We start from the raw sequence: 7,500 nt of genomic DNA on the forward strand, positions 1-7,500 counted from the left end.
GCTGCGCATTGGTCCTCCTCTTCTTCCACCACCAACAACGGCCACATGGTCTGTAAAGGTTGGGCTGAAGCACAACAGGCCAGACTGGTGGGCATATGTGTTATTAGATTCCACGAATTCATTATTGCGATAATTAGTCGATATTTAATAAAGGTGATTGGCTGAAGACCAAGTCTCTCTCAGTACTGAATTTCCAGGACATATGTGTTATTTTGATTCCCACAAGGCTAGTGAAACAGACGTGTGTGTGTGTGTGTGTGTGTGTGTGTGTGTGTAGGTATGTTGTGCGCTGAGTGTGTGTGTGTGTGTGTTCATGTGTGTGTGTGTGTGTGTGTGTGTGTGTGTGTGTGTGTGTGTGTGTGTGTGTGTGTGTGTGTGTAGGTATGTTGTGTGCTGAGTGTGTGTGTGTTCATTCAAGTGTGTGTGTGTGTGTGTGTGTGTGTGTGTGTGTGTGTGTGTGTGTGTGTGTGTGTGTGTGTTCATGCGTGTGTGTGTGTGTGTGTGTGTGTGTGTTCATGCATGTGTGTGTGTCAGTATGTATTAACCCCTCATGTCCCCCTGTAGGAACGTGATCTCCTAAAGACGTTCCGCATCCCCGTCGACACCTTCGTGACCTACGTGATGACCCTGGAAGACCATTACCATGGCAACGTGGCCTACCACAACAGCCTGCACGCCGCCGACGTCTGCCAGTCCACACATGTCCTCCTCTCCACACCCGCACTAGACGTGAGCCACCTACAGTAATATATATAGTAATCTATACAGTGATATATACAGTAATATATACAGTAATCTATACAGTAATCTATACAGTGATATATACAGTAATATATACAGTAATCTATACAGTAATCTATACAGTGATATATACAGTAATATATACAGTAATCTATACAGTAATCTATACAGTGATATATACAGTAATATATACAGTAATATAAACAGTAATATATACAGTAATATATACAGATATATACAGTAATATATACTAGTACAGTATATACAGTAATATATACAGTAATCTAAACAGTAATATATACAGTAATATATACAGTAATATATACAGTAATCTAAACAGTAATATATACAGTGATATATACAGTAATATATACAGTAATCTAAACAGTAATATATACAGTGATATATACAGTAATCTAAACAGTAATATATAGAGTAATATATACAGTAATATATACAGTGATATATACAGTAATATATACAGTGATATATACAGTGATATATACAGTGATATATACAGTAATATATACAGTGATATATACAATGATATATACAGTAATCTATAGAGTAATATATACAGTAATATATACAGTAATATATATAGTAATATATATTGTAATATATACAGTAATATATACAGTAACATATACAGTGATATATATAGTAATAGTGGCCCCTCATAATACCATCACTCCCAGTAGTGGTTAGCTAGTTGCCCCTCCATAATACCATCACTCCCAGTAGTGGTTAGCTAGTGGCCCCTCATAATACCATCACTCCGAGTAGTGGTTAGCTAGTAGCCCCTCATAATACCATCACTCCCAGTAGTGGTTAGCTAGTGGCCCCTCCATAATACCATAACTCCCATTAGTGGTTAGCTAGTGGCCCCTCATAATACCATCACTCCCATTCGGGGTTAGCTAGTGGCCCCTCATAATACCATAACTCCCATTAGTGGTTAGCTAGTGGCCCCTCATAATACCATCACTCCCATTAGTGGTTAGCTAGTGGCCCTCATAATTACCATCACTCCCAGTAGTGGTTAGCTAGTGGCCCCTCATAATACCATAACTCCCATTAGTGGTTAGCTAGTGGCCCCTCATAATACCATCACTCCCATTAGTGGTTAGCTAGTGGCCCCTCCATAATACCATCACTCCCAGTAGTGGTTAGCTAGTGGCCCCTCATAATACCATCACTCCCAGTAGTGGTTAGCTAGTGGCCCCTTCATAATACCATCACTCCCATTAGTGGTTAGCTAGTGGCCCCTCATAATACCATCACTCCCAGTAGTGGTTAGCTAGTAGCCCCTCCATAATACCATCACTCCCATTAGTGGTTAGCTAGTGGTCCCTCCATAATACCATCACTCCCAGTAGTGGTTAGCTAGTGGCCCCTCATAATACCATCACTCCCAGTAGTGGTTAGCTAGTGGCCCCTCATAATACCATCACTCCCAGTAGTGGTTAGCTAGTGGCCCCTCCATAATACCATCACTCCCAGTAGTGGTTAGCTAGTGGCCCCTTCATAATACCATCACTCCCAGTAGTGGTTAGCTAGTGGCCCCTCCATAATACCATCACTCCCATTAGTGGTTAGCTAGTGGCCCCTCCATAATACCATCACTCCCATTAGTGGTTAGCTAGTGGCCCCTCCATAATACCATCACTCCCATTAGTGGTTAGCTAGTGGCCCCTCCATAATACCATCACTCCCATTAGTGGTTAGCTAGTAGCCCCTCCATAATACCATCTCTCCCATTAGTGGTTAGCTAGTGGCCCCTCCATAATACCATCACTCCCATTAGTGGTTAGCTAGTGGCCCCTCATAATACCATAACTCCCATTAGTGGTTAGCTAGTGGCCCCTCATAATACCATCACTCCCAGTAGTGGTTAGCTAGTGGCCCCTCATAGTGGCCCTCATAATACCATCACTCCCAGTAGTGGTTAGCTAGTGGCCCCTCCATAATACCATCACTCCCAGTAGTGGTTAGCTAGTGGCCCCTCCATAATACCATCACTCCCATTAGTGGTTAGCTAGTGGCCCCTCCACCACTAGCTGAAGTTTGTAGAGGCTTTTTAAAGAGAATCAAACCATACATCAGTGTCTCCTGACCTTTAAACTGCTTTCAGGAATTATAGCTAGGCTACCTGCCACCATCTAACATCAAGTTGTAAAATCCTGAACTCCCCCTCTCTCTCTCTCTCTCTGTATCTCTCTGTATCTCTGTCGCTCTCTCTCTGTCGCTCTCTCTCGGTCTCTGTATCCCCCCTCTCTCTCTCTCTCTCTCTCTCTCTCTCTCTCTCTCCCATCTCTCTCCCATCTCTCTCTCTGTCTCTCTCTCTCCCTCTCCCCTCCCCTCTCCTTCCCTCTCTCCTTCCCTCTCTCCCTCCCCCTCTCTCTCCCTCTCCCTCCCTCTCTCCCCCTCTCTCTTCCTTTCTCCCTCCCCCTCTCTCTCCCTCCCCCTCTCTCCCTCCCTCTCTCCCTCCCCCTCTCTCTCCCCCTCTGTCTCTCCATCAGGCTGTGTTTACAGACCTGGAGATCCTAGCAGCTCTGTTTGCTGCAGCCATCCATGATGTGGACCACCCTGGAGTGTCTAACCAGTTCCTCATCAACACCAGTCAGTCTACACACACACACCTCTCTCGGTCTCTTGTCTCCTCCATTCCCCATGTTTCTAACCATCTAACCGCTCACACTCTCACTCTCTATCTACTCCGTCTCTCTCTCTATCACTCTCTCTCCCTCTCTCTCTCTACCACTCTCTCCATCTCTCTACTCCGTCTCTCTCTCTATCACTCTCTCCTCCCTCTCTCTCTACCACTCTCTCCTCCCTCTCTCTCTATCACTCTCTCCTCCCTCTCTCTCTCTACCACTCTCTCCTCCTCTCTCTCTATCTCTCTACTCCGTCTCTATCACTCTCTCTAACTCTCTCTATCACTCTCTCTATCACTCTCTCCTCCCTCTCTCTCTATCCCCCTCTCCTCCCTCCCTCTCTACTCTCTCCTCCCTCCCTCCCTCTCTACTCTCTCCTCCCTCCCTCTCTACTCTCTCCTCCCTCCCTCTCTATCTCTCTCTACTCCGTCTCTCTCTCCCTCTCTCTACTCTATCCCTCTCTCTCTCCATCTCTCTCTATCCCTCTCTACTCTCTCCCTCTCTCCTCTCTCCCTCTACTCCCTCTCTCTCTCCCTCTCTCTCCCCCTCTCTCTCTCTATCCCTCTCTCTCCATCACTCTCTCCTCCCTCTCTCTCTCCTCCCTTTCTACTCTCTCCTCCCTCTCTCTCTATCCCTCTCTCTATATCCCTCTCTCCTCCCTCTCTCTCTATCCCTCTCTACTCTCTCCTCCCTCTCTCCTCCCCCTCTCTCTCTATCCCTCTCTCCTCCCTCTCTCTCCTCCCTCTCTCTCTCTCTCTCTCTCTCCCCTCTCTCTCCTCCCTCTCTCTCTCTCCTCCCCCTCTCTCTCTATCCCTCTCTCCTCCCTCTCTCTCCTCCCTCTCTCTCTCTCTCTCTCTCTCTCTCTCCCTCTCTCTCTCCTCCCCCTCTCTCTCTATCCCTCTGTACTCTCTCCCTCTCTCTCAGACTCTGAGCTGGCTCTCATGTACAATGATGAGTCAGTGTTAGAGAACCATCACTTGGCTGTTGGCTTCAAGCTGCTCCACCTGGACAACTGTGACATCTTCCAGAACCTGACCAAGAGACAGCGACAGAGCCTCCGCAAGCTGGTCATCGATATGGTGAGAGACCTGTCATCACAGGCAGCATCCATCATCATCCAATCACAGCAGGGTTTGGAGACAAGAGTGGGAGGGGCAGGAGTGGGAGGGGTCAAAGGTAAACGTTTCAGTGATTTTTGCAACTAAACAGTTTTTTATTTATTTATATTTTTATTTCACCTTTATTTAACCAGGTGGCCAGTTGAGAACAAGTTCTCATTTACAATTGCGACCTGGCCAAGATAAAGCAAAGCAGTTCGACACAAACAACAACACAGAGTTACACATGGAGTAAACAAAGTTTCTTTATATTTACACCTTCGTCTCATCTCTCTCTCCTCTCCCTTCCTCCTCTCACTGCCTCCTCTCCCTTCCTCCTCTCACTGCCTCCTCTCACTGTCTGTCTGTCTGTCTGTCTGTCTGTCTGTCTGTCTGTCTGTCTGTCTGTCTGTCTGTCTGTCTGTCTGTCTGCCTGCCTTTCTGCCTCCCTGTCTGCCTGCCTCCCTCCCTCCCTCCCTCCCTCCCTCTAGGTGTTAGCTACAGACATGTCTAAACACATGACTCTACTAGCTGATCTGAAGACCATGGTGGAGACTAAGAAGGTGACCAGTTCAGGAGTGCTGCTGTTGGACCACTATACAGAACGCATACAGGTACTACTATACATGACTATACAGGTACTACTACTATACATGACTATACAGGTACTACTACTATACATGACTATACAGGTACTACTACTATACATGACTATACAGGTACTACTACTATACATGACTATACAGGTACTACTACTATACAGAACGCATACAGGTACTACTATACATGACTATACAGGTACTACTACTATACATGACTATACAGGTACTACTACTATACAGGTACTACTACTATACAGGTACTACTACTATACATGACTATACAGGTACTGTACTAATACCTACAGAAAATACATGACTATACAGATACTAAGTACATGACTCTACAGGTACTACTACTATACTAATACCTACAGAAAATACATGACTGTACAGGGGAAAACTTCTGACTGCATTACAGTGGGGCAAAAAAAGTATTTAGTCAGCCACCAATTGTGCAAGTTCTCCCACTTAAAAAAAGATGAGAGAGGCCTGTAATGTTCATCATAGGTACACTTCAACTATGACAGACAAAATGAGAAGAAAAAAAATCCAGAAAATCACATTGTAGGATTTGTAATTAATTTATTTGCAAATTATGGTGGAAAATAAGTATTTGGTCAATAACAAAAGTTTATCTCAATACTTTGTTATACACCCTTTGTTGGCAATGACAGAGGTCAAACGTTTTCTGTAAGTCTTCACAAGGTTTTCACACACTGTTGCTGGTATTTTGGCCCATTCCTCCATGCAGATCTCCTCTAGAGCAGTGATGTTTTGGGGCTGTTGCTGGGCAACACGGACTTTCAACACCCTCCAAAGATTTTCTATGGGGTTGAGATCTGGAGACTGGCTAGGCCACTCCAGGACCTTGAAAAGCTTCTTACGAAGCCACTCCTTCGTTGCATGGGCGGTGTGTTTGGGATCATTGTCATGCTGAAAGACCTAGCCACGTTTCATCTTCAATGCCCTTGCTGATGGAAAGAGGTTTTCACTCAAAATATCACGATACATGGCCCCATTCATTCTTTCCTTTGCAGATCAGTCGTCCTGGTCCCTTTGCAGAAAAACAGCCCCAAAGCATGATGTTTCCACCCCCATGCTTCACAGTAGTTTCTGGTGTTCTTTGGATGCAACTCAGCATTCTTTGTCCTCCAAACACAACGAGTTGAGTTTTTACCAAAAAGTTATATTTTGGTTTGATCTGACCATATGACATTCTCCCAATCTTCTTCTGGATCATCCAAATGCTCTCTAGCAAACTTCAGACGGGTCTGGACATGTACTGGCTTAAGCAGGGGGACACGTCTGGCACTGCAGGATTTGAGTCCCTGGCGGCGTAGTGTGTTACTGATGGTAGGCTTTATTGCTTTGGTCCCAGCTCTCTGCAGCTCATTCACTAGGTCCCCTGTGGTTCTGGGATTTTGCTCACCGTTCTTGTGATAATTTGTGTGAGCCCCAGATCGAGGGAGATTATCAGTGGTCTTGTATGTCTTCCATTTCCTAATAATTGCTCCCACAGTTGATTTCTTCAAACCAAGCTGCTTACCTATTGCAGATTTAGTCTTCCCAGCCTGGTGCAGGTCTACCATTTTGTTTCTGGTGTCCTTTGACAGCTCTTTGGTCTTGGCCAGTGGAGTTTGGAGTGTGACTGTTTGAGGTTGTGGACAGGTGTCTTTTATACTGATAACAAGTTCAAACAGGTGCCATTAATACAGGTAACAGTGGAGGACAGTGGAGCCTCTTAAAGAAGAAGTTACAGGTCTGTGAGAGCCAGAAATCTTGCTTGTTTGTAGGTGACCAAATACTTATTTTCCACCATAATTTGCAAATAAATTAATTACAAATCCTACAATGTGATTTTCTGGATTTTTTTTCTCATTTTGTCTGTCATAGTTGAAGTGTACCTATGATGAAAATTACAGGCCTCTCTCATATTTTTAAGTGGGAGAACTTGCACAAAAAAAACAGGACAGTACAGCATGGCTGCTGTGTTGAATCAGTTCAGACCTAGGACAGGGGGGGTGGGTCCGAGGAACATGTTTAACACTGGGGGGGGGGGTGTCTCCTCTCTGTAGGTCCTGAGGAACATGTTTAACACTGGGGGGGTCTCCTCTCTGTAGGTCCTGAGGAACATGTTTAACACTGGGGGGGGGTGTCTCTCCTCTCTGTAGGTCCTGAGGAACATGTTTAACACTGGGGGGGGGAGGGGAGGGTGTCTCCTCCTCTCTGTAGGTCCTGAGGAACATGTTTAACACTGGGGGTCTCCTCCTCTCTGGGGGGTCTCCTCTCTGTAGGTCCTGAGGAACATGTTTAACACTGGGGGGGGGGGTGTCTCCTCCTCTGTAGGTCCTGAGGAACATGTTTAACACTGGGGGGGTCTCCTCTCTGTAGATCCTGAGGAAC

At 45.5% G+C, this 7,500-nt stretch overlaps 1 pseudogene; it reads left to right on the forward strand.

The window, feature by feature from the left end:
- Positions 1 to 7,500, forward strand: part of LOC135568772 (3',5'-cyclic-AMP phosphodiesterase 4B-like) — a 27,337-nt pseudogene that overhangs the window by 16,410 nt on the left and 3,427 nt on the right.

The sequence above is a fragment of the Oncorhynchus nerka genome, unplaced genomic scaffold (genome assembly GCF_034236695.1).
Source record: "Oncorhynchus nerka isolate Pitt River unplaced genomic scaffold, Oner_Uvic_2.0 unplaced_scaffold_1399, whole genome shotgun sequence".
NCBI lineage: Eukaryota > Metazoa > Chordata > Actinopteri > Salmoniformes > Salmonidae > Oncorhynchus > Oncorhynchus nerka.